The following is a 27,057-nucleotide window of genomic DNA, read 5'->3' as shown; positions in this document are numbered from 1 at the left end:
ATGGAGGATGTAGAGGTGTAGTGTAGTAGTAGTAGTAGTAGTATTAGTGTGAAGTAAACAACAGTTTTGTTGAAACGTGTTGGATCAGAGAGTCCTTGTAGTGCCACACAACTGGTTGGACGAATAAAAAAATGTTCATGCCTGAATTTTCTGCCTTGCTGTAAGTGTAACCTTTACAAGCATTTTAATAAATGTATGCAGTTTTAAACTTAGAGGCTTTTTCTTTCCTTATATATGATTTTCTGAACCTTTGGGGCGGCACAGTGGTGTAGTGGCTAGCACTCTCACCTAGCAGTAAGAAGGTTCACTGGTTCAAATCCCAACCACGACACTACCTGCCTGGAGTTTGCATGCTCTCCCTGTGCCTGCGTGGGTTTCCTCTGGGTACTCCGGTTTCCTCCCACACTCCAAAGACATGCAGGTAGGCTAATTGGCTTCTGTCCAAAATTGGCCCTAGTATATGAATGGAGACCTTGGATTGTGGGCTCCTTGATGGTAGGGACCGATGTGAGTGTGCAATGTACAGGGATAGGGACAATTGTAGACGCTCACTCAGGTTGAACTGGATGGACTGGTGTCTTTATTCAACCTTACTAACTATGAAACTATGAAACCTTGGAGTTCCATCTTCATTTAAACGGATGCAAAAGTTTACATATCATTGCAACTGAGAAGTTTAAACCAGCCAGTTGCTGTGATCTGTATGAGCTCAGCGCCTATGGAAGTGAGTCAATTCCTTGTTCTTTGAATCATCTGAGTTCAATCTTTGGAGGTGTTTGGTTGTGAAAAAACCTAGGAGAGTGATATCCACACAGGCAGTTATATTCCACAGCCAGTCTGATCTCTGTAATAGGGATCCACCATATTTGGTAAGAGGCCAACTTTACTTTATGAAACATCATATTTCAAGTTATTGCAGATTATTACAAGTAGAATCCAGCAGACATCTTGCAAAATGTCTGCGCTTTTCAGCATATGAGATTAATGCAGAAATCTGTCTGAAAAGATTCCACATGCTGCATCTCTGCTCATGAATATGAACTTTGTGCAATATGCAGTAATTGTTTATCACATATGGCACAATTTTTCTATACATAGGGGGTTATTTACTAAAGGAAAATCCACTTTGCACTGCAAGTGCACTTGAAAGTGCACTTGGAAGTAAAGTCACTGTAGATCCGAGGGGGACATGCAAGGAAAATAAAAAACAGCATTTTAGCTTGCACATGATTGGATGATAAAATCAGCAGAGCTTCCACTCATTTCAGATCTACCCCTTAGATTTAGAGCGACTGCCCTACCCAGTGCACTTTCAGTGCAAAGTGGATTTGCCTTTCGTAAATAACCCCCATATATTGTTTATTTATATGTAGAGTTTTGAGCACCTCCGAGTATCACTTACGCACCAATCTATTTAGTATCAGTGTCAATTTATTAAGGCAATTATCTCACATATTATTGTGTACACATCAATCACTCTTTGTTCATCCAACATAATATCTTTCATACTATTTATATTATTAGTATTTATTTGATTCCTTCCTGGTCTTGAGTAGCAGCTGTTCCACCAATTCAGACCAGTGCAGAGATTTACATTTATACACATTTTATACACAAAATTCGGTGTTTTTGAAAAATGTTCTTCTCCCATGATGGTCCATTGTGAAAAGTGCTAAAATGTCATGAATACATTTGCATATTTATTTTGCTAAATGTTTGCAAAGAGGAATGTGATTAACATTGAGCAACTCTGAGACAGAGAAAATATCACAGAAATCTCAAGTTAGAGAAGACATTATTTGCACTTACTTAGGATACTAACTTAGATACCTCCAATTCAGGCAATAATGAATGGTGCTAGCTGGCAAGAGTCACTCTGCCCACTTCAAATATGCTTTCTGTTGCCTTGTTTAATTTGTGTTACTTTCTGGCTTTGGATAAGCCTTCAGCCATTCTATAATAGCTTTCTGTGACTTTGAGTCATATCTATCATACTGCACGGGCTATGATGTATGTGTCAGGTTCAAGCAGCAGTTATTAGCTGCTTTAGTTCCCTTAAAGGCAAAGTTCATTAAAACTGATATACCGGTATTGAATCTAAGTATACGAAAATTCAATCACTAAAATCTCACATAAGCTTTAACATGTTAAAGTACTTTTAAAAGTAACTTTCAATGTTTTTAAATCTGTAATTTTTATTTAAATAATGTGTTTTGATCCTGTACGGAAGGTCCTGTTATAGGGTGAAAAGTCTATGGCTTTCTGTTTAGATATACATCATGTACTCTAAGGTGAATTATGTACATTTGGATTCCTTGCAGTGAGATTGCTCTGCCTCCTCATCATGACTATATATATATTTATATATTGTTCCTGCTAGGGATTAACCACTTAAAGGCAGCCCACCACATATATACTGCAGCAGGGTGGCTCTATTGCGCGAAACAATGTACCTGTACGTCGTTTCATGCAATAGATACTGCATAGAGGAGCTGATGCACGTGCCCGGTGGACCAGATGTCCACTGGCCACCCGCGATTGCTTCACAGAGAGGCAGAATGTAAACAAGGCAGATCCCCGTTCTGACATGGGACAATATGGAGATCTGCTGTTCTTAGTGATTAGGAACAGCGATCTCTGTGTTGTTCCTTTCAGCGCTTCCCCCACACAGTAAGAAAGTACCAATAGGGAACACATTTAACCCTTTGATCGACCCTGATGTTAATCCCTTCCCTGCCAGTGTCATTTATACAGTAATCAGTGCATTTTTATTTTAGCATATTACTGTATTGGTGTCACTGGTCCCCAAAAAGTGTCACTTAGGGTCAGATTTGTCTGCGCAATGTCGCAGTCCCCCATTGAGATCCTCAGTATAACTATACCATTGCTGCTGGGTTTGAAATTCCAATTTTGCCCATGCTGGTTCCTATGTACATATAATAAAAATAAATGTGTAAACTCACTTCTCTGGAAGGGCTCTTTGACCTCTTCCTAGCATATGCATCCAATTGTGCATCCAAATGTCAGGCCCAAACATTGTTGTGTGGGGGACAGATTGATATCCACCTTCTTGCATGTGCTCATCACTATTTGACAGTGTCCTAATATTAGTAAAGAGCCAATCACCATTGATCTATGCAAGTTGTGGATCTACTTACAAAATAGTTATAACTGCTCTCTTATTTACTTATCTTTATTTACTCAGCCTACTACGACTTGGGCAATAAAGGATTTAAATATTGGGATTCTTGAATATTCCGATTTCTCATTTAGATTTCTCCAAAAGTCAATTCATGACCAGTTCTCTTTAAAGTAAGGTGGTTGAAGACAACAATTATCCTGTGTGTCTGATTTTGAACAGAAGTTGATTTGCATATTAGTAGCTATCCCATCTTCACACACCAAGACATAATGATTAATTGGTTTTATTAAAACTTCTAAAAAGCTGTTCCCATTGGAAACTATAGACAAGCTTTTGTTTAGTCCAGAGCTGTACTTGAACATTTCCCCATAGAATTCTCAGGGATGTATAAGAAGTCAGTAAATAATTCTGTCTGCTGGCATCCACCCAAAACCAATATATCAGATTCCAGTGGACTTATGACAATACTAGCATATTGTACGGTGGCTGTAGTTTGTGAGAATGCACTGTACTCTATAAAGTCTGAGTTATTAGAGCTGGAAGTTATTATACTAGACAGCTAACAGTAAAAAACACTTTATCTCTTTTCAAACACAAATTCTGCAGGCTTACCCCAGTATGTTGGGCTATTGCCTATAACAGCAACCATACAGATCTGATATGTATATATATATATATATATATATATATATATATATATATATGTACATTCACATCAATCCCAGACCTCAAGGAGCTTACAATCTATGGTCCCTGACTCACATACTAGGACCAAGTTAGGCATTCGCCAAATAACCTACCAGCATGTCTTTGGAGTGTGGGAGGAAACTCACACAGGTTCAGGGAGAACATGCAAACTTTAGGCAGGCAGTGCCATGGTTGAGATTTGAACCAATGACCCTAGTACAACTGAAAATTTTGTTTAGTTTCAGTTAATTGTCATTCATAAAATACATAAATTTGTTCTGTTACATTCATTATGTTAAGTTAATACGTTTTCGGATCATTTGTTATTTATGTAGAGTGTTGATATTCGTTATACTGAATCTCGAATCATGTCAAATTCATTCATTATATGTGCTATAATTTCATTCGTATTCATTGAAATTCGATATTTATGTATGTATATATATTCGTGATAATAATTCGTAGTTTGGAAAGTCGTTTGTTTAATGAATCTGTTAAAACACACAATGACAATATCTGTTCTCCTCTGCACAAATACAACACAACACCCTTCTCACTCATTTCTCAGGAATGCATTTTGCCAGTAGGGATGGCCAAACTGTTCGCCCGGCGGTCATTTCGCGGCAAATTTTGCGTGTTCGCGATTCGCCCGATTGGCGGACTATTGCCGCTGTTCGCCCGGCAGACATATGTGTTTACAGTGTAAAAGAACTTTGACCCATGATGACACATCCATCATGGGGTACAGGACAGCCAATTGAGACATTTCAGCACATGGACAATTGGACATCCCCCCTACCTTATAAATAGACCTGATCTGGTGGCCATTTTACATTCTGTCTTTTTCAGTGTAGGGACAGGACGCTGTGTGGAGCAGGGAGAGACTGTAGTGACACAAATCGCTAGCTATTAGGTCCACAAAAGTCCTTTTAAGGACTGGTATGGTATAGGTGTAGTACAGAATATAGGGTTGAGTGCACTGCTGTGCTGGTGATTGCAGCAGCCTGTCTTTTGTCAGTGCAGGGAGGGACAGGATGCTGTGTGCAGCAGGGACAGTCAGTTTAATCACTAGCTATTACTATTAGGTCCACAAAGGTCCACTTAAGGACTGATATAGGTGTACAGTATATAGGGTTCAGTGCACTGCTGTGTTGGTGATTGCAGCAGCCTGTCTTTTGTCAGTGCAGGGAGGGACAGGGCACTGTGTGCAACAGGGACAGTCAGTTTATTGACTAGCTAGCTATTACTATTAGGCCCACAAAGGTCCTTTTAAGGACTGGTATAGGTGTACAGTATATAGGGTTGTACACGTATAATATACTTTCTTCCAAATATAGAAAGAATATTATACTTGACTGCTGCCCTATTCTGCAGCAGTCCTTTATCAGTGTAGGGACTGAGGTACAGTCTGCAAATCACTAGCTACTTGGTCCACAAAGGTCCTTGTAAGGACTGATATAGGTGTACTATTTGGAGGGTTGTGGTGCACTGCTGCAGATTGCTGCCCTATTCTGCAGCAGTCCTTTATCAGTGTAGGGGCTGAGGTACAGTCTGCAAATCACTAGCTACTTGGTCCACAAAGGTCCTTGTAAGGACTGGTATAGGTGTACTATTTGGTGTGCAGTATATAGGTGTGTAATACACGTATAACATACTTCACGGTGCTGGTGTCAGTGCTCTATATCACAGTGCTGGTGTCAGTGCTCTATATCATGGTGCTGGTGTCAGTGCACTCTATCACGGTGCTGGTGTCAGTGCTCTCTATATCAGTGCTGGTGTCAGTGCTCTATAACACAGTGCTGGTGTCAGTGCTCTCTATCACGGTGCTGGTGTCAGTGCTCTATATCACGGCGCTGGTGTCAGTGCACTCTATCACGGTGCTGGTGTCAGTGCTCTCTATATCAGTGCTGGTGTCAGTGCTCTATAACACGGTGCTGGTGTCAGTGCTCTCTATCACGGTGCTGGTGTGGTGTCAGTGCACTCTATCACGGTGCTGGTGTCCGTGCTCTATATCACAGTGCTGGTGTCAGTGCTCTATATCACGGTGCTGGTGTCAGTGCAGTCTATCACGGTGCTGGTGTCAGTGCTCTCTATCTCGGTGCTGGTGTCAGTGCTTTATATCACAGTGCTGGTGCCAGTGCTCTATATCACGGTGCTGGTGCCAGTGCTCTATATCACGGTGCTGGTGTCAGTGCTCTCTATCACGGTGCTGGTGCGGTGTCAGTGCACTCTATCACGGTGCTGGTGTCAGTGCTCTATATCACAGTGCTGGTGTCAGTGCTCTATATCACGGTGCTGGTGTCAGTGCTCTATATCACGGTGCTGGTGGCAGTGCTCTATATCACGGTGCTGGTGTCAGTGCTCTATATCATGGTGCTGGTGTCAGTGCTCTATATATCACGGTGCTGGTGTCAGTGCACTCTATCACGGTGCTGGTGTCAGTGCTCTATATCACGGTGCTGGTGTCAGTGCACTCTATCACGGTGCTGGTGTCAGTGCACTCTATCACAGTGCTGGTGTCAGTGCACTCTATCACGGTGCTGGTGTCAGTGCTCTATATGACGGTGCTGGTGTCAGTGCACTCTATCACGGTGCTGGTGTCAGTGCTCTATATCACGGTGCTCCTGCACCCTCGTCATAGCCTACCCTGACCTTTCCTCTCCTCCATTGCCTTCATGCACTCCTGTGTCCTGAATTGTCAAAATTTCACATATAAAAAAAGAATGCTTGTAGTTGTCGATCCCAGATTCACTTCATACATGTGTTATGTCAGTGGCCATGTGGTGGGACTATGTGTGCACAGCTAGTAATTATTTTGTGGCTGGAAATATGACCTGTAGGTTTTTAAAGTTCGCCTGCCATTGAAGTCAATGGGGCCCACCGCAAACTTTGCGGTTCTCGAACTTTCGGCCGCATTCGCGAAACGTCCCATCGGAAGTTCGTCCATCTCTATTTGCCAGTAATCCAACCTCCAGCACAAAATTAATCAGCTGATTGAACTGTAAGATTTATTTTGAGTTGACCTTTTGTTTCATTAGGTCTTTAACAAATTACTGAATCATGTCGAATTCATTCATTATATCCGCTATAATTTCTTTCGTATTCGTTGAAATTCGTTATTTTTTTATTCGGATGCATCTGAATGTCCGAAAGATGCAAAATTCTGCCGAATTTAGATTCCTTACGAAACAAATTGCACAAGCCTACAAACCATTTTGCCACTGTGCATCTAATTTATCCAGCACTTACTGACACACCTGAAGGTATTTCAAAAAATGTATTAGGCCAAGCTTAGCCTAAAAAAGAGAGGATTAGCAAGTGTACTTATACAAATAATCAATAAGACAATAACATTACTTTAGAAGATATGGTAAACACCTGCAATTTTCTGATTGACAGTAAATAACAGAATGAAACTGCATTTACCTAGCAACAATATATAAAGATAGTTCTAACTTGCTTTAGCAGTTCTTATTTTATTCCACTGCCCGGTGAATGATGAAAAACAAAATAAAAATGATGGCCAGCAAAGTTGTGGCCCTTGAAGAAAGCACAACAGTTCCCTGCAGGCAACAGTTTAACTTGTATGATGTTAGTCTCTTTCCAGATGTAAACGTTAAGGTGTTTGTAAAGGAAAACATTTCTAGATGACTAGAATATACTCCGTATAGTAAATCACCAATTCTTAGTTAACAGGACTTTGAGCTCATGTTATATTAGATGATAACTTTCTGGGTATCTAAGTTCTGAGAGTGTATTTATCTTCATAGTGAGTAGGGATGAGCTGAACAGCCCCCCCACCCTCCGTTGGGTTCACAAACATGCGAACAGGAAAAAAATGTGTTTGAACACGCGAACACCGTTAAAGTCTATGGGACACGAACATGAATAATCAAAAGTGCTAACTTGAAAGGCTTATATGCATGGTATTGTCATTAAAAGTTTTTGGGGACCTGGGATCTGCCCCAGGGGACGTGTATCAATGCAAAAGAAAGTTTTAAATATGGCCGTTTTTTCGGGAGCAGTGATTTTAATAATGCTTAAAGTGAAACAATAAAAGTGTAATATTCCTTTAAATTTCGTACCTGAGGGGTGTCTATAGTATGCCTGTAAAGGGGGTGCATGTTTCCCATGTTTAGAACAGTCTAATAGCAAAATTACATTTCTAAAGGAAAAAAAAGTAATTTAAAACTACTCGTGGCTATAATGAATTGTCGGTCCGCAATACATATAAAAGTTCAGCACAGGGGAACCCCGAACCAAAATGTAAAAAAAAAAAGTGTGGGGTCCGCCTAAATTCCATACCAGGCCCTTCAAGTCTGGTATGGATATTAAGGGGAACCCCGCGCCAAAATTAAAAAAAAATGGCGTGGGGGTCCCCCTCAAAATCTATACCAGACACTTCAGGTCTGGTATGAATTTTAAGGGGAACCCTGCACCATTTTTTTTTTTTAATGGCATGGGGTCCCCCCAAAAATCCATACCAGACCCTTATCCGAGCACGCAACCTGACAGGCTGCAGGAAAAGAGGGGGGAGGATAGAGCACCTCCCCTCCTGAACCGCACCAGGCCACATGCCCTCAACATTGCGAGGGCAGTTTGAGGTAGCCCCTCAAAGCACCTTATCCCCATGTTGATGGGGAGAAGGGCCTCATCCCCACAACCCTTGTCCTGTGGTTGTGGGGGTCTGTGGGCAGGGGGCCCCCTGTATGAATTGGTAATGGGGTACAAATGTACCCCTACCATTTCACAAAAAAAGTTAAAAAAGACAAAAGACGGTTTTTGACAAGTCCTTTATAAAATTCTTCTTCTTTACGCTTCTTCTTTCATCTTCTTTGTTCTAGTCTTCCTTCGGTGTTGTTCTTCTTCTACCAATTTACATGGGGGGAGGGATCTGGGGGGAGGGATCTGGGGGTCCCCTTGTTAAAGGGGGTTTCCAGATTCCGATAAGCCTGCAGACCCCCACAACCGGTGCCCGGGGGGGGGTGGGGACAAGGTGCTTTGAGGGGCTACTTCAAAGCACCCTCCCAATGTTGAGGGCATGTGGCCTGGTACGATTCAGAAGGGGAGGCTCTCTCATCCCCCCTCTTTTCCTGCGGACTGCCAGGTTGCGTGCTCGGATAAGGGTCTGGTGTAAATTTTTGGGGGACCCCACCCCATTTTTTTTGGTGCGGGGTTCCCTTTAAAATCCATACCAGACCTGAAGGGTCTGGTATGGATTTTGAGGGGGGGCCCCCACACATTTTTTTTTTTAATTTTGGAGCGGGGTTCCCCTTCATATCCATACCAGACCTGACGGGCCTGGTATGGAATTTAGGGGGACTCCCACGCATTATTTTTTTTAATTTTGGTTCAGGGTTCCCCTGTGGGGAAATCCCCATGCCGTTTTTATCAATGAACTTTTATGTGTATTGCAGACCGTAGCCGCGAGTAGTTTTAAACTACATTTTTTTCCTTTAGAAATGTCATTTTGCTATCAGACTGTTCTAAGCCTGCATAGGTGGTTTGAGCAAACCAGGTTTTTATTGGTTGTTTTTCGTTGTTTTTGTTTTAGTTATGTTCATAGTTTGTATTTTCATGCCGGGGTCTACCCAATAGGCTCTAGTTTGTACCTCGTATTTGAAATATTGCAATAAAACCAATAAAAAAAAATAACAAACATGTCATACTTACCTGTTCAGTGTAATGGCTTTGCACAGAGCAGCCCTGGTCCTCCTCTTCTTGGGTCACCTGCTGGTGCTCTGGGCCCCCCCCCCCCTTGATGAGTACCCCCACAGCAAGTGGCTTCACTCATGCATGATCGTGCCTGAGCCATGGCTTAGCTCCGCCTTCCTCTCCCACCTCACTGGCTGTGATTGACCGCAGCGTACGCAAATAGCTCCTACCGCTGCATCTCAGCCAATCAGGCGGGAGAGACCCAGGAAATCCTCAGGTTTCATGCACATTGCTGAATTGAAGTCAGGCTTAGGTAAGTATTAGTGGGGCTGAGGAGGAACTGAACACTGAAGGTTTTTTACCTTCATGCAAAGAATGCATAAAGGTAAAACAACTTCATCCTTTACAACCACTTTAAATTTGTCAGATAGGGATAGAAGATGTCTCTCTTTCAAAGCTGCTGAGGCAGTCCCTCTTTTCCTTCTCCTGATGGGAGAGCTCTGTTGTAATCCAAAGATACACTGGTTTGTTTTCCAAATAAAGGGGAGTTAAAGTGATTGTAAAGGCTTATTTTTTCTTTTAACCACTTCCCACCTGGCCTTGAGCAGAATGATGGCTAGGAAGTGGTTGAGTTTTCCTGGCTGGGCGTCATATGATGTCGAGCAGAATAACAAGAAAGCTTGTGCCCTCAGGGGCACGCAGCGTGGTGATTGGTAGTGTGTCAGTCTGACACACTGCATCTCCAATATTGGTAAAGAGCCTCTGACATAGGCTCTTTACCACATGATCAGCTATGACCAATCACATCTGATCACAGTGTAAATAGGAAGAGCCGTTTATCAGCTTTTCCTTCACTGGCACTGACAGACACGAGTAGAGGAGAGCCGGTCGGCTGCTCTCCAGACAGGTGGGGTCTGCGCTGATTGATTATCAATGTGGCCCCCTGAGGATGCCCACCCGGACCACCAGGGATGCCCAACCAGGATCACCAGGGATGCCCACCCAGAACCACCAGGTATGCAAAATCAATGCCCAACAGGAATGGCACTTAGTGCCCGATAGTGATCCCTGCCAGTGCCTCCTGATCAGTGCTGCCTAACCATGCCATCTATCAGTGCCCATCAGTGTCACCTATCAGTGCCCAGTGCCACCTATCAGTGTCCATCAGTGTCGCCTATGAGGGCCCATCAGTGTTGCTTATCAGTGCTGCCTATTTGTGGCCATCAGTGTTGCTTATCAGTACCACCTATCAGTGCCCATCAGTGTTGTATCTAAGTGCCTCATCATCAGTGTCCATCAGTGCCGCCTCATCAGTGCCACCTCATCAGTACTGCCTCATCAGTACCCATCAGTGCAACCTTATCAGTGCCCATCGGTGAAGGAGAAAATTTACTTATTGACAAAGTTTTGTAACAGAAACAAAGAAAAAATTTTTTTTTCAAACTTTTATATTTGTAGCGCAAAAAATAAAAACCCCAGAGGTCATCAAATACCACTAAAAGAAAGCTCTATTTGTGAGAAAAAAATAATAGAAATTTTTCTTTGGCTACAGTGTTGCACGACCGTGCAATTGTCATTCAAAATGCAACAGCACTGAAAGCTGAAAATTGGTCTGGGCAGGAAAGAGGGAAAGTGCTCAGTATTGAAGTGGTTAAATAAAATAACAAACGTGTTATGCTCATTTGCTTTACGCAATGTTTTTTCACAGAGCAGCCCCAATCCTCCTCTTCTCTGGTTTCCTGCTGCCGCTCCTGGCTCTTCCCCCAACTGACTTCCCACATAGTAAACTGCTTGCTGTGGAGGCACTTGTGCATTCTCGCTCCTGAGCCCTGCCCCACTACTCCCTTGTCACTGGCTCTCGCTGCTGTATCTTAGCAAATGAGGAGCTAGATAGCCTCAGCGTATATTGCTGGATCGAGATTGGATGCTTTTGGGGGGGAGGAGGTGCTGCAGGGTGAGAATGCAGTAAGGTAAGACAAAATCTTCAGCCGTTACAACCAAAGCAATGCAAAACTGGGGCAGAACTATTTCACAGAACCAGGAAACAACAAAAGTCAGTGGCCAAGAAGCATCTCACTATGGTAGGCACTCTCCAAACTGCCTCCTTTTCTATGTAGGTTTCTGAAATGGTCCTCCCTCACAAGAAAGCACCCAGCAGTAGTAGCCAGTGGTCCTCTCCTGGTGCTTGGGGGTCTGCTGATGGTCATAGTCACTCACCGTGTCCAAAAAGTGAAGCACTGATTCACAGTGCAGGTTCTCAGGAGCTAGCTTCTTTCTAATCAGCACTCTTCTCATGGGCTGCACAGTGCCAGATAGCCCCAGCAAACTCTAGCTACATTCCTTTTCTCCCAGACCAGGGTTGTGTTGCTCTAGGGACTACATTCCCCAGCACCTTGCAGACCACTTCTCCTTGCTCTCTTGCCAATCACTGTGTCAGAAACCATGAAACAGACTGAGACAGAAGTACAATCAAATCACACTTGTTTATTAATAAAAAATAAAAAGGAAAATAGGAAAAAGTGTAGTCAAGCATAGCCAGAGTCCAGTAGCCAGATCGGCTAGTCAGCCAGTCCAAAGTTCATAAACCAGATCGGGTAATCACCCAGGCCAGAAGTCAGGGATCCAAGGAGAGCAACTGCAAGCAGGAAGAAACCAGGAGGGATGTCAGCAAACCAGTCTTGAAACAAACAGCAGGAGATGGTTCCTTGTGATGTGACCAACACAATGGCAAAGGAAAAAGTGAGCTGGAAGGCTTTAAATAGGCAGGTCAGATGAGCATCATCGGGAACAGTTGGTAACTGTGGAAAGAGAAGAGAGCTGGCAATTAGCCAACAGCTGAGCGGCCAGCCCAGAGGAGGAAGGGCTAAGCCAGCCCTGACAGTATCCCCCCTCAATGACCCCTCTCCCTTGGAGGGCCACCGGGCTTGAGGGTAAACAGTCTATGGAACTCGCGGAGGAGGACAGGGGCAGGTACGTCAGAGGATGAAACCCAGGAGCGTTCCTCCGGACCGTACCCCTTCCAATGCACCAGGTACTGTATGCGCCCATGGAACCTATGGGAGTGAACAATGGATTGTACCTCATACTCCTCATGGTTCTCAACCTGAACAGGGTGAGGACGTGGCACCGAGGTGGTAAATCAGTTACAGACCAACAGTTTCAATAAGGAGACATGAAACACATTAGAGATGCGCATAGTAGGAGGAAGGTCCAACGTGTAAGCTACTGGGTTAATCCTGCGAAGGATATGGAAAGGCCCAATAAACCGAGGTGCAAACTTCAGTGAGGGAACACGAAGCCGGAGGTTGCGAGATGACAGCCAGACCCTGTCCCCAACCTGGTAGGAAGGCGCAGGCAGGCGTCTGCGGTCAGCATGGAGTCTGTACCTATCATTAGCATGATGCAAAGCCTCCTGGACTTGTACCCAAGTGGAACGAAGACCACGGAGATGCTCCTCTAACACATGAATACTCTGCGGAACAAACGAGTCAGGCAACATGGAAGGCTGGAAACCATAATTCGCCATAAATGGAGACAATCGGGAGCCAGAATTCAAGGCACTGTTGTGAGCAAACTCTGCCCAGGGTAATAGGTCAGACCAGTTGTTATGATGGTCAGAAATATAGCAACGTAGGAATTGCTCCAAGGACTGATTGGCTCGTTCTGTGGCCCCATTAGACTGCGGGTGATACGCAGAAGAGAACGCAAGCTGGATTCCCAACTGTGCACAAAAGGCTCATCAGAACCGGGAGACAAACTGACTGCCCCTATCCGAGACAATCACCTTGAGTAGCCCATGTAAGCGAAAGATCTCCCAAGCAAAAATGGAAGCCAGTTCCTTTGAGGTGGGCAACTTCTTAAGTGGAATACAATGACACATCTTTGAGAACCGGTCAACCACCATAAGGATAACAGTGTTGCCTTAGGAGTTGGGCAATTCCACAATGAAATCCATAGACAGGTGAGTCCAGGGCCTCTCTCCATTGGGTATGGGTTGTAGGAGGCCCACTGGAAGGTGTCGTGGAGTCACCTACACCTAGTGGAGACTCTGAGCACACACGGGACAGGCAGCTACGTAGGCAGTAACATCAGTCCGTACTAGGCCACCACAGTTTCTCGAAAAACCAGCAGTGGAAATGACATAGCCCAGGAATGTAACCTGTTCACGATGGAACTCGCACTTCTCCAGTTTACAATAGAGATTTTTCTCTCTTAGTTTCTGAAGTACACGACAGACATCTGTGTGGTGGCTCTCCAGGGACTTGGAAAATATGAGGATATCATCGAGATAAACCACCACACACAATTGCAACAAATCTCGGAGGACATCATTAACCCCCCTGACGGTCTTCCCGAGTCTGACTCGGGGTGGATTTTTTATACCAAGAGCGGTATCCCCGAGTCAGACTCGGGACTGCATCGCTGGATCCAGGAGGAGGATTACTTACCTTCTCCCTCGGATCCAGCGTTGTCTCCCCGCTGTACGAGCGAGCCGTGTCTCGCTCGATGCATTACATCGCCGATCTCCGTGCCCTGCGAGTGTTGCGACGCACGGGCACGGAGATCGGCGCCAAATTCAAAAAGTGAAACAAACAGTAAACATACAGTATAATGTAATCTTACAGATTACATTGCTGTATGTAATAATTTCACATCCCCGTTGTCCCTAGTGGTCTGCCCAGTGTCCTGCATGCAGTTTTATATAATAAAAACTGTTCTTTATGCCTGGAAACTGGAGATTGCCCATAGCAACCAAAACTATCACTGTACATCAAAAATGATTTTAGACCAGCTAGAAAACAGCGATAATAAATTAGAATCACTCGCAGAATTGAGCGATAGTGATTTGTGGGGAGATCCGTCATCAAATACTGAAAAGTAATGACAGTGACAATTCTGCAACTGAGCAAATTTCAGTGTTTTTGATTTGATTACATTATTGAATAATTTTTATTATTGTTATATTATTATTTGGTACAATTATTTATAATTATTTATTATATTATAATTTATGATTTAATTTTTGAAACTTTATTATACCCGGGATGTCTGCTAGACTCTGGTTTGGACAGATTTAAGAGAGTTATTCCTAAGAATTGCAGGACTACAATATAAAACGCCAAATTTTCATGCAAAATAATGGTACCGCTTTTAGCACCTAAAATCCGAAATAATCGTACCGCCAGGGAGGTTAATAAATTCCTGGAAAACTGCCGGGGCATTACAAAGGCCAAAAGGCATTACCAGGTATTCATAATGGCCTGTTCCGGTATTAAACGTAGTTTTCCACTAGTCGCCCTCCTTAATGCGCACGAGATTGTATGCCCCTCTCAGGTCAAGCTTTGTGAAAACTGTTGCTCCCTTGATGCGGTCAAATAACTCTGTAATCAATGGAATCGGGTATGCATTCTTAATCGTGACACGATTGAGACCCCTATAATCTATACAAGGTCTCAGTTCACCGCTCTTCTTTTTCACAAAGAAGAAACCAGCACCAGGAGGAGACGAGGACTTGTGGAGGAAACCTTGAGAAAGTGCGTCAGCAACATACTCCTCTATGGCCTTATCCTCCAAGACCGACAAAGGGTAAACCCGGCCAAGAGGAGGTATGGCACCAGGTTGAAGGTCAATTGCGCAATCATATGGCCGGTGTGGAGGCAAACTACCGTCTTGACCTTTATCAAAGACATCGCCAAAATCACAGTACTCCTCGGGAGTGAAGCAGTGCACAGGACCTTGGATACCTTCAGGAAGCATGTCTCACTGCATTGTGATGACCAGGAGAGAACCTCAGCACGGAGCCAATCAAAAGAGGGGTTGTGCCTCTGTAACCAAGGATAACCAAAAACCAGCGGAAATCTGGGTGAGGAAATAACTTGGAATTGGATTATCTCATTGTGAAGAGCCCCTAAGGCCATGGACAATGGAACCATCTCATGGGTCACATGGGCAGGCTGTAAAGGTCTCCCGTCAAGAGCCTCAATGGCAATTGGAGTGTCACGCAGCTGCAGCGGAATCGAGTGCTGCAAAACAAATGCAGCATCAATGAACAGGTCTGCAGCCCCAGAGTCGATATCAGCCTGTATCTCGGTGGACGACTCAGCCCAAGAAAGGGTGCCAGAAACCAGTGGCTTATCCTTCTGGATAACTGGGGACGAAACAACGCCACCTAAGGTCTGTCCATGACAGGACCTCAAGGTTCGGGCGTTCCCTGGACGGGTAGGACAAGACTTCAAAAAGTGACCTGCCTGGCCACAATAAAGGCACAATCTCTCTCTCCATCCACAGGTGCATGGGTTCATCTTCACTGACCAACTCGGTACCAGGAGGCATGGGAGGTGAGGGAGGCATGGGTGGGACTACAAAGCTCGGAGGCAAGCGTACAGGAGGCTTCCGCAAGCGCTCCTTAAGAGAAAGTATTTCTCTGAGTCTGGAGTCAATGAGGATGGCAAACGAGATCAAGCTCTCCAGCTCAGTGGGTATATCTCGGGCTGCTATCTCATCCTTGATGGAATCCGAGAGACCATGAGAAAAAGCAGCCACGAGGGCCTCGTTGTTCCAAGCAACCTCTGCTGCCAGAGTACGGAATTCAATGGCGTAGTCGGCAACAGTTCTCGTACTCTGTTTGATGGACATGAGGCACTTGGCAGCAGAAGTGGAGCGTGCAGGAACATCAAAAACCCTTTTAAAGGAGGCCACAAACTGAGGGTAACTCAAGATAACAGGTTTTTGCATCTCCCATAGAGGGTTAGCCCAGGCCAAGGCTCTCTCAGAAAGCAAATATATCACGAAACCTACTTTGCTTCTGTCTGTGGGAAACGCATGGGGCAGCATTTCAAAGTATATCTCAACCTGATTGAGAAACCCTCTGCATTTGACTGGATCACCCCCAAATCGCTGGGGAAGTGGAGCAGAACCAGACATACCTCTTATAGAGGTAATACACGAGGAGGGTGCCTGCACAGAGACTGGCACAGCAGCAGGGATGGCCTGCGACTCAGGTTGTACCGGAGCAGCCACCGTGGGGGATTCCAGGTGAGCCGTGCGATTCAGGAGCGTTTGTAATGCCAAGGCAAACTGATCCATGTGGTGATCTTGCTCATCCAATCTAGAAATAATATAAAATATTACCAACAAGTGGATTGACTGTATCTTCTGAATTCATGGCCTTCGCGTACTGTCAGAAACCATGAAAAAGACTGAGACAGAAGTACAACCAAATCACACTTGTTTATTAATACAAATAAAAAGGAAAATAGGAAAAAGTGTAGTCAAGCATAGCCAGAGTCCAGTAGCTAGATCGGGTAGTCAGCCAGTCCAAAGTTCCTAAACCAGATCGGGTAATCACCCAGGCCAGAAGTCAGGGATCCAAGGAGAGCAACTGCAAGCAGGAAGAAACCAGGAGGGATATCAGCAAGCCAGTCTTGAAACAAACAGCAGGAGATGGTTCTTTGTGATGTGACCAACGCGAAGACAAAGGAAAAAGTGAGCTGGAATGCTTTAAATAGGCAGGTCAGACGAGCATCATCGGGAACAGCTGGTAACTGTGGAAAGAGAAGAGAGCTGGCAATTAGCCGACAGCTGAGCGGCCAGCCCAGAGGAGGTAGGGCTAAGCCAGCCCTGACACACTGTCCTTCAGGCTGATCCAGACCCAGCCAAGATGGCTGCCCCCTGCATTGGAGACACTCCATAGACAAGCATTTCAAAGTGGTCTCCTTGCTGGTTTCTGGACTTCTACATTAATGGATATTCTGGTAAATACCATCCACATCACAGAAGGAAAATACAGCAGCAATAAAGGAAGACATTCCACGGCAGTTATCAGCTACAGTTTATATCACATTTACTAATCTGTCAGCATAATGTAAACCTAAAAGGTAACTTGACTGAAACCCATTAAAACCATTAGTTACTACTGAGAGGTACTGGTTGGCAGGATTGTTGACAGTGCATGTGTCATGCACATCTGCATGACACATGCACATGTGCATAGTTTTCAGTTGTGGTGAAAACTGCAGGGTCGGTGTCTGATAACCAGAAAACAAATGCGCTGTTTCCTCCAAATCTTAATAAATTCTGCTTTGAGGCCTGGGGTCTAGAGACTTTGCAGAGCTTTGGGTGAGAATAAGTCTCCATTCTTAGGTCCACATTTTTCACACCGTTATAAGAATAAGTTGTCAACAGGCTTATATAAATGTGAGCTGACTGATGCTCTGTTGTTGGAGCCTACTGCTGGGTGAAAAGGCTGACTGCGGATATAATACTAAAAAGACCCTAGAACTTCCTGTTTGTTTTGGGGGACTCATTAGCATACTTCCCAACTTTTTTATATGGGAATGAGGCACACCTATTAGAAAACATATGTAGGCATAGGACACAACCCCTGCCATGGCCCCTTAAAGGAGAATTATACAAAAAAATTATTAGTTAAACCCACAAGTGTTTTTTTTTTACCACTAAAAAGGTTTAGCATTTGGAAAAAACTTTTTTAAAGATAAAAAGTGCATTTTATATAAAACTATATAGATCAGACCAAAATGAGGGACAAAGGAGGAGAAAAGAGGGACAGAGGGACTGTGTTCCAATTCAGGGACGGTCTCTTGAAGTCAGGGACAGTTGGGAGCTATGCATAAGGATTACCCTGTCAGTCAGAAACTTAGTTTAGTTAGTGGTTAAGACAATCAGATATTTTGTTTGCTTTATGTTACATTATGCTATATGCTGTACATAACTGTCCTGCATTGAAACACTTTTTTATTGTCTAACTAAAAAAAAAAAGAAGTGCAGGACAAACCTGCTTGGACTGTTCCTGGGTGTGCCTGCCTCATGCCTAGTTTACTGCTGCCAAGACCAGTTGAGCCTTACAACTATGTTTAATACCCATACTTTGTCAGGAAATAAAATCATGACATCTATGTAAATTCACTCTCCAGCCATTTGCTCTGTGTTAGCTGACACCATAATCTAAAGATTTAAATGATGGGATTACTGGAGAAAAAATAGATTGTATTAAGTTCAGGAAAAGCATAAAAGGAGAATCTGTCACTTTGCTTATAGGCTTATATAATACAAAGGGACAATTTCTTAATAGACCACCTCATACCTACCTGTACTCACTTACCCTGCTTTTCTGCACTGCTCCATTAGGTGTGGACACTTTGGCTGTTTGGACATTTGGATAAACACCCGAATATTTGTTCCTTTGGTGGCATGTTCGTCAGGAGCCTAAAATAGAAAAAAGCAGCACAGCTATCATTTCTATGATTGAGAGCTTCACACTGTCTCTGGTTCCTAAGCAAGCAACATAAGCTAGCACTCACTGGGTCCGTAGAATCCACTAACATCATTGGAATTGCCTGCGATTTAAGCAAATGGGTGGGAATAGCATGGATATCACTGCCCAAATATGGTGAGTGGCCATTTCTGAGCAATAACATTAACCAAATATAGCAATGGCCATATCTGGTCAATGAGGTCCCCATTATCTCTGCCCCTTCGCTTATATAGCTGATGACAGCTTGAGGAGCTGTTAATCAACTATGAGTACCATCAGGTTGGTCTTGTGAGTCATTGTTTGTTTTTTTCAGCGAGTTGGCGGAGCTCCGGGCTTCATGATGGATGATGGATTTACAAGAGACATAATTTTAGGATTTTTAGATTTTTTTCTAACAAAGGACTGAGTGTTGAGTGTTTTATTTCTAGATTACAATTCATTTACAATTCATTTTTTTGTGAATGAGTAGGGGTTCTACGTACCTCTACTCATTCACAATCTGGGAATCCCCTTATTATTTAAAAGGGCTTCTAGATTTCAATAAGTTCCCCATTCATAGACCCCCACAGCCATCGGCCAGAGGAAGAGTCCCTTGTCCTCATCAACATTGGACAAGGTGCTTTGTCAGGAGAGTACTCCCCCATGTTGAAGGAATGTGGCCTGGTATGGTTGGCTACATTCTCAGATTAAGGGTTTGGTGGTCTGGTAGAGTTTTAGGGCGGACCTCACAGATCTTCTTTTTTTTTTTGCAGTCCCCCTTTAAATCTAGGTCTGGTATAGATTTCCTTAAAGTCCATATAAGTCCATACCAGACTCAAAGGGCCTGGTATGCATTTTGGGGGGGGGGGAATCTACACATTTATTTTCAATCTAGTTGTAAGATGTGCAACAGCAAAAGTGATATTAAAACAAAACATTCTACTGTTTAAATTACCCCTCCAAAGGTCACCCAAGATACATAAAAGGCCCTTGGAGTGGTACATTTTCCCCAGGGTAGTGAGGCCCCACACCCCCACAGTGCTATTTTCTTGACACTCCCTTGGGGCAAAATGAAAATTTTTAATATAACAGATTCTGCTCTTTTTGATTTCAATGGAGTTTGGGTGTAGCATTCAAACTTTGCTCGAAAGGAACTCAGGGCAGCTTGGCTCATCCCTAAAGTTAGGCCAGGAGCAAGGTGTACAGCAGCCATACAATATTGGCCATTTAGAGATCAGAAAGTTTTTGTTTCAGGGCTGGTGCTATGTTAGGAGTCAGAATGGAGTAGACCCTTAAAGGTTCATGTACTAAGCCACATGGGATGAGCAATGGGGTTAATGTGTGAAAGTAGGTTCTTGTCTGCAGAGGATATGGCCAGATCTCCGATGCCTCCAGAGGGGCACAGCTCATTGTGTGCTTCAGAATTTAGCATGGAGGCATTAACAAGTTGCTGTCTCAAAAGACGTAACTGTATGTAAGAGAATGTATAATGATTTTCCCCTTCACTTTATACATGGCCCTCCATGCTTGACGTGAATGTCTACCACTCTCCAAGAATGGGGCCTTACAGGTTAGACCACCCAATATTTTAGTTGAGTAATCTGTATGCAACATGCAGTCAAGTTCAGAAGATTTATGAGTAAATTAAGGTATAGTGTGTGCAAGCACCCGTAAATACCTGCTTTGAGAAAATATTAGGTTTATTTCTATGACAGTATAAGGATCATCAGCAACTTTCCATGGCGCTGTATAAGAAGAAAGATGAACTGCCTACACACTCCTATGCAAATGTATTTCAGGAATAGCATGCATTAGTCTGTCCACATAGAGATTTCTGGATTAAAAGGATTTTACAATGCCAGAAGAAGCTCAGTGTATGACAATGACACACAAAGGTGGCATTTAAATGGATTTTCTTCCCTCTGTGCTTATAAATGCTCCCTAAAGGTACGTGGGAAAATCCTATGGATACATCTCAGTCAGCCCTATCTGCTGGTTAATTAAAGGTTCCTGGAGGTTTGAATTACCTACTGTGCTGATTTACTGTAGATTACATCCTTGGTAAAAGGGATCATATATCAGCAAGACGTGTCACTTTACTCTCTGCTGATTCACTAATTTTATTCTCATTTCTCTGTAGGGCTCAGGGGCTGGGCAGTGGATCCACTGGAAATGTGACAACAAGTTCAAGGCTGTGTGCCCTTGACCAATGAATTGTCAAATCCCCCCCTCCCCCCCCCAAAAAATGGAGGTACAATGAGGGAAAAAAGGTATTTGATCCCCTGCTGATTTTGTACATTTCCCACCGACAAAGAAATGATCAGTCTATAATTTTAATGGTAAGTTTATTTTAACAGTAAGAGACAGAATAACAACAAAATCATCCAGAAAAACACATTTCAAAAAAGTTATAAATTGATTTGCATTTTAATGAGTGAAATAAGTGTTTGATCCCCTATCAATCAGCAAGATTTCTGGCTCCCAGGTGTCTTCTATACAGGTAATGAGCTGAGATTAGGAGCACTCTCTTAAAGGGAGTTCTCCTAATCTCAGCTTGTTACCTGTATAAAAGACACCTGTCCGCAGAAGCAATTAATCAATCAGATTTGAATCTCTACACCTTGGCCAAGATCAAAGGATGTCATGGACAAGATTGTAGACCTACACAAGGCTGGAATGGGCTACAAGACCATTACCAAGCAGCTTGGTGAGAGGGTGACAACAGTTGGTGCGATTATTCACAAATGGAAGAAACACAAAATTACTGTCAATCTCCTTCAGTCTGGGGCTCCATGCAAGATCTCACCTCGTGGAGTTTCAATGATCATAAAAATGGGGAGGAATCAGCCCAGAACTACATGGGAGAATCTTGTCAATGATGTCAAGACAGTTGGGACCTTAGTCACCAAGAAAACAATTGGTAACACACTACGCCATGAAGGACTGAAATCCTTCAGCGCCCTCAAGGTCCCCCTGCTCAAGAAAGCACATGTACAGGCCCATTTAAAGTTTGTTAATGAACATTTGAATGATTCAGAGGAGAACTGGGTGAAAGTGTTCTGGTCAGATAAGACAAAAATCTAGCTCTTTGGCATCAACTTAACTCGCCATGCAGAGCAGCCACCAGAAATGTTTGGGCCCCTTACACAGCTTTATTCCTGGGCCCCCCAGAGCCCCTCCCCCCAGGCTTGACCACCAACATTCCCCAGGGCTTGCCCACGGCCATCCTACCAAATCCGGCCACCTCACCTGTAGGCACTCAAACCTATATATATGTCAGCCTCTCTCACACCTGTATGTATGTCAGCCTCCCTCACACCTGTATATGTATATGTCACCCCACACACACACACACCTGTTTATGTGTCAGCCCCCCCCCCCCACACACACACACCTGTATATATGCCAGCCCCCACACACACACCTGTATATATGTCAGTCTCCCCCTCACACACCTGTATATGTGCCAGCCCCCCACACACCCCTGTATATATGAAAGCCCAACCACATGTATATATTGCAGCCCCACATATACAAAAGGCCCCCTTCAACCACATGTATATATGAAAGCCCCACATATATACAAACCTGTAAACACACATGGTTCCGGCCCCTCCCTGTACACAAAACACCACCCCCTCTCCATTTCCTCCACAGCCCCTAATTGTAAAGAAGATCTTCCTATATGATCCAGCTCATTTCACAAAGTTGACATGTTGCAGGCACAGAGAAGCACAGTACACAAGGGCTGCACATGCACGTAGTAGCCAAAGGTGGCAGTAAAGAGTTGATGTCTAAGCTCAATGCCACAGAGAGCAAAATGAGCCAAGATCGATAATGCACAGAATGGCTCCCCTTCACCCATCCTGCCTTCTTCTGGCCCGGATGGGCCCCGGGGCCCCTTACAGTTGTAGCTGCTATACCCCCCCTGATGGCGGCCCTGTTGCTGTGTTTGGAGGAGGAGGAATGCTGCCTATGACCCTAAGAACACCATCCCCACCATCAAACATGGAGAAGGATACATTATGCTTTAGGGGTGTTTTTCTGCTAAGGCAGCATCAAACCTAACAGGGTATGTGGACTTGATGTGATGGGTCTGTTATACTTCAATTTTATTTATTATTACTCTCACATCATGGACCGCACATCAAGTTATTATCAGACTTTAAGATTTAATTTCTGTAGAAAAACTTTTTATGTATCCCACCCATCTTGGCTTTGTTAAACATTATGGCAGCTGTATTCCAATTAAGAACCTCATCTTAATCCTTTTTTCTTTCCACTCAATAAATGTAAAATTACTAAATTGTTATCTTAATCTAAACGAATCCCATTTTTACCAATTTCCCCATTAACCCGGATTTCATTTCCAACCAAAGGTTGCCTAAACCAGTTTCAATATATCTATATTTATTAATGAAATTGTTAAATTCATATTAGAAATTAATACTCATTTGATAATTTCAATATCACACACTAATATATATGCACAGATAAATGTCCTTAAAGGGGGACATATTACTTAATTTTACTTAATTTTCCTTTTTTAAATGCACTGTTTCCACTATCAATGTCACGTACCTTCTAGTAGCGAGCCCGGATTGCGGAGAGAGGCCTCCCTTACGACTCCCACTACCGGTTTCCTGACAATGTAACAGGGAACACAGGAGTAAGGAGGGGTACAGGTGCCTGGCAGGATCAACTGATGGGTAGGATGGGTAGGTGGAGTTTAGTGGAGCAGGTAATCACAGTGAATGGATCAGCAGGTAGTTTATAGCAGATAACACAGTTCAATGGAGTAGGTAACTTGATGATAAGCAGTGCAGGAAAGTAGGCAACTTGTAGCAGATGAACAGTGCGATATACACAAGTACTTGCAGCAGATAAACAGTTCAATATGAGCAGGCACTTGCAGCAGGTGAACAGTTCAATAAGACAGGTGACTTGAAGCAGATGAACAGCGCAATATGACAAGTGGCTTGAAGCAGATAAACAGCGCAATATAAGCAGGTACTTGCAGCAGATAAACAGTTCAATACAAGCAGGTTACTTGCAGCAGATGGCACAGTTCAATATAAGCAGGTTCACCTTTAGCAGACGGATGGTCAAAGCAAGCCGGGTCGGATATCAGACAGGAAACGAAGTACAAGGGAACAGGCAGGAGAATCGTCACAACAAGCCGGGGTCGGGTGCAGGCGGATAGCAGATGGGTCACAGGCAGTCCGGGTCAAACAGGAACAGACACTACGGATCAGATCTCACAGGTATAACGCTGTAGAGCAGACAGCAGAGACCATTAGCCAGAGGCTAGTTTAAATAGGCCGTTTGGCACCAACACGGACGCACGCACGCACGCGACCACGCACGTGCCCGTGCACGCGCACCTGCGTTACGAACGCATGCGCGTTCGTACGATCATGCGTACCTGCGACGATCGTAAATTAGAAGACCTGGAGGTCAGTCTCTTCATGCGATTTTCATGACAATCAAAGGATATTCAATTTGTGTAAGACACAGTTAAATGTAACATTCATTTTACCTTGTTTGGAAAACAGATTGAAAAATAATTGTGATCACATTGTTTATCATTAGATTCGTTAACCCGACACATTTTGTTATAAATTTGTCTAAAAAAACTGAAATTGGCATGGTGTCCTTCCAGCTTATCACTGACCTTTCATCACAGCTACATTCTTTCAGGAGAGCACAAACGAGGGGGTGACATCTGCGTACATGACACACACAAGTGATAGAACTAAAGGTTCCAGCATTCACAAACATACACGAATATCTCTCTAAATTAGCTTACATTTTTCCCATTTGTACACAACACATGCATATCATTCTCTCACTTTCTTTTAACTTCTGCTTCCTTTATTTTGTTCTGATATCCTTTGCATCCAATGTATTGTAATACTATACTTCACATACTGTACCTTCTATGATCAGACGGGCAGCCATAATGCTCATCCCATCTTCCGTCTCTGACAACATATAAGGCATTCTGTTTTAACTCTCATTACTGTTTCTTGACTTTACTAGTTGTAGTCCCTGACCCCAAATTCATCCCACAACTTAACATCAAAATGTTCCTTTCTGTCTAGTGTTAATTGTCACCCTTGATCCATCCTGCTCACATAGATAGCTGTTTCTCTAGCTATATACTCTGCATGATTCTTAGTCCCTGTGGACTTTGGTGGTAACCCAGTTATCCATTCTGGATCCCTGTCCACTTTAACCATTAACCACTTGACCACTGGGCACTTAAACACCCTTAATAACCAGACCAATTTTCAGCTTTCGGTGCTCTCACATTTTGAATGACAATTACTCAGTCATGCAACACTTTACTCATATGAAATTTTTGGCCTTTTTTTCACACAAATAGCGCTTTCTTTTGGTGAAATTTAATCACTGCTGGGTTTTTTATTTTTTGTGCTATAAAAGAACAAAAACCGAAAATTCTGTAAAAAAAATTATTTTTCTTCGTTTCTGTTATAAAATTTTGCAGATTAGTAATTTTTCTTCATAAATTTTGGCCAAAATGTATACTACTACATATCTTTGGTAAAAATAAGTACAAATTGGTGGATATTATTTGGTCTTTGTGAAAGTTATAGAGTCCACAAGCTATGGTGCCAATATCTGAAAATTGATCTCACCTGAAGTACTGACGGCCTATTTAAATTCTTGAGACCCTAACATGCCATAAAAGTACAAATACCCCCCAAATTACCCCTTTTTGGAAAGAAGGCATTCCAAGTTATTTAGTAAGAGGCATGATGAGTTTTTTGTAGTTGTATTTTTTTCCCCCAATTCTTTGCAAAATCATGATTTTTTTACTTATTTTTTTTCACAAAATTGTCATATTATCAGTTTATTTCTCACACACAGCATATGCATACCACAAATTACACCCCAAAACACATTCTGCTATTAATCCCGAGTAAGGCGATACCACATATGTGAGACTTTTACAAAGCGTGGCCACATACAGAGGCCCAACATGCAGGGAGCGCCATCAGGCGTTCTGGAGCACCCAGGACAATTCTGACATTTCTCTCCTACATGTAAAAATCATCATTTATTTGCTAAAAAATTACATAGAACTCCAAAAAATTATATATGTGTTTTTAAGCAAAGACCGTAGAGAATACAATGGTGGTCGTTGCAACTTTTTATCTCGCACGGTATTTGCGCAGCAATTTTTCAAACGCGTTTCTTTTGGGAAAAAAACAATTTTATGCTTAAAAAAAAAACAGTAAAGTTTGCCAAATTTTTGTATAATGAGAAAGATGAAGTTATGCTGAGTAAATAGATACCTAACATGTCACTATTCAAAATTGCACACGCTCGTGGAATGGCGCCAAATGTCGCTACTTAAAAATCCCCATAGGTGACGCTTTAAAATTTTTTTACTGGTTACATGTTTTAAGTTACAGAGGAGGTCTAGGGCTAGAATTATTGGTCTCGCTCTAACGTTTGTAGCGATACCTCACATGTGTGGTTTGAACACCGTTTTCATATGTGGGCGGGACTTACGTATGCGTTCGCTTCTGCTTTTTTTTATTGTTCATTTTACTTTATTTATTTTAGTTTGACATTTTTTTCCCAAAAATACATTACATTTTTTGATCACTTTTATTCCTATTAAAAGGAATGTAAACATCCCTTATAATACGAATATGGCATGACAGGTCCTCTTTACAGTGAGATATGGGGCTAATAAGACCCCTCACCTCTAGGCTGGGAAGCCTGAAATAATAAAAAAAAAAAAAAGATTCTGGCTTTGATCGTATTGGTGAGTCGGTAGAAGCACCGGAGGGCGGCGGGGGGGGGGGGGGGGGTCTATGGCTGGGTATTGCAGGGTATCACCAAGTATGGCTGGGTATCTCTGAGTATGGCTGGGTATGGCAATTTATGGCAGAGTATTGGCAGGGTATTGCAGAGTATTGGCAGGGTATTGCAGAGTATTACAGAGTATTGCAGAGTATTGGCTGGTATTGCAGAGTATTGTCTGGTATTGCAGAGTATTGGCAGGGTATTGCAGAGTGCAGAGTATTGGCAGGGTATTGCAGAGTATTGGCTGGTATTACAGAGTATTGGCTGGTATGGCAGGGTATTGCAGAGTATTGGCTGGTATTGCAGAGTATTGGCAGGGTATTGGGTATTTCAGAGTATTGGCAGGGAATTGAGGGGTTACATTTCGGTGAGCAGCGATGTGGGTACTGCAGATGCCGCCCACAGCACTGCTGACACCGATCTCTTCCCCCTCCACTGTACCGATCGGTACAGAGAGGGGAGGGAGGAACCGGCGTCA

Source organism: Lithobates pipiens, unplaced genomic scaffold (genome assembly GCF_037356315.1).
Source record: "Lithobates pipiens isolate NorthernLeopardFrog02 unplaced genomic scaffold, aLitPip1_a1.2 Scaffold_1, whole genome shotgun sequence".
NCBI lineage: Eukaryota > Metazoa > Chordata > Amphibia > Anura > Ranidae > Lithobates > Lithobates pipiens.
Note: the sequence above shows the minus strand (reverse complement) of the source record.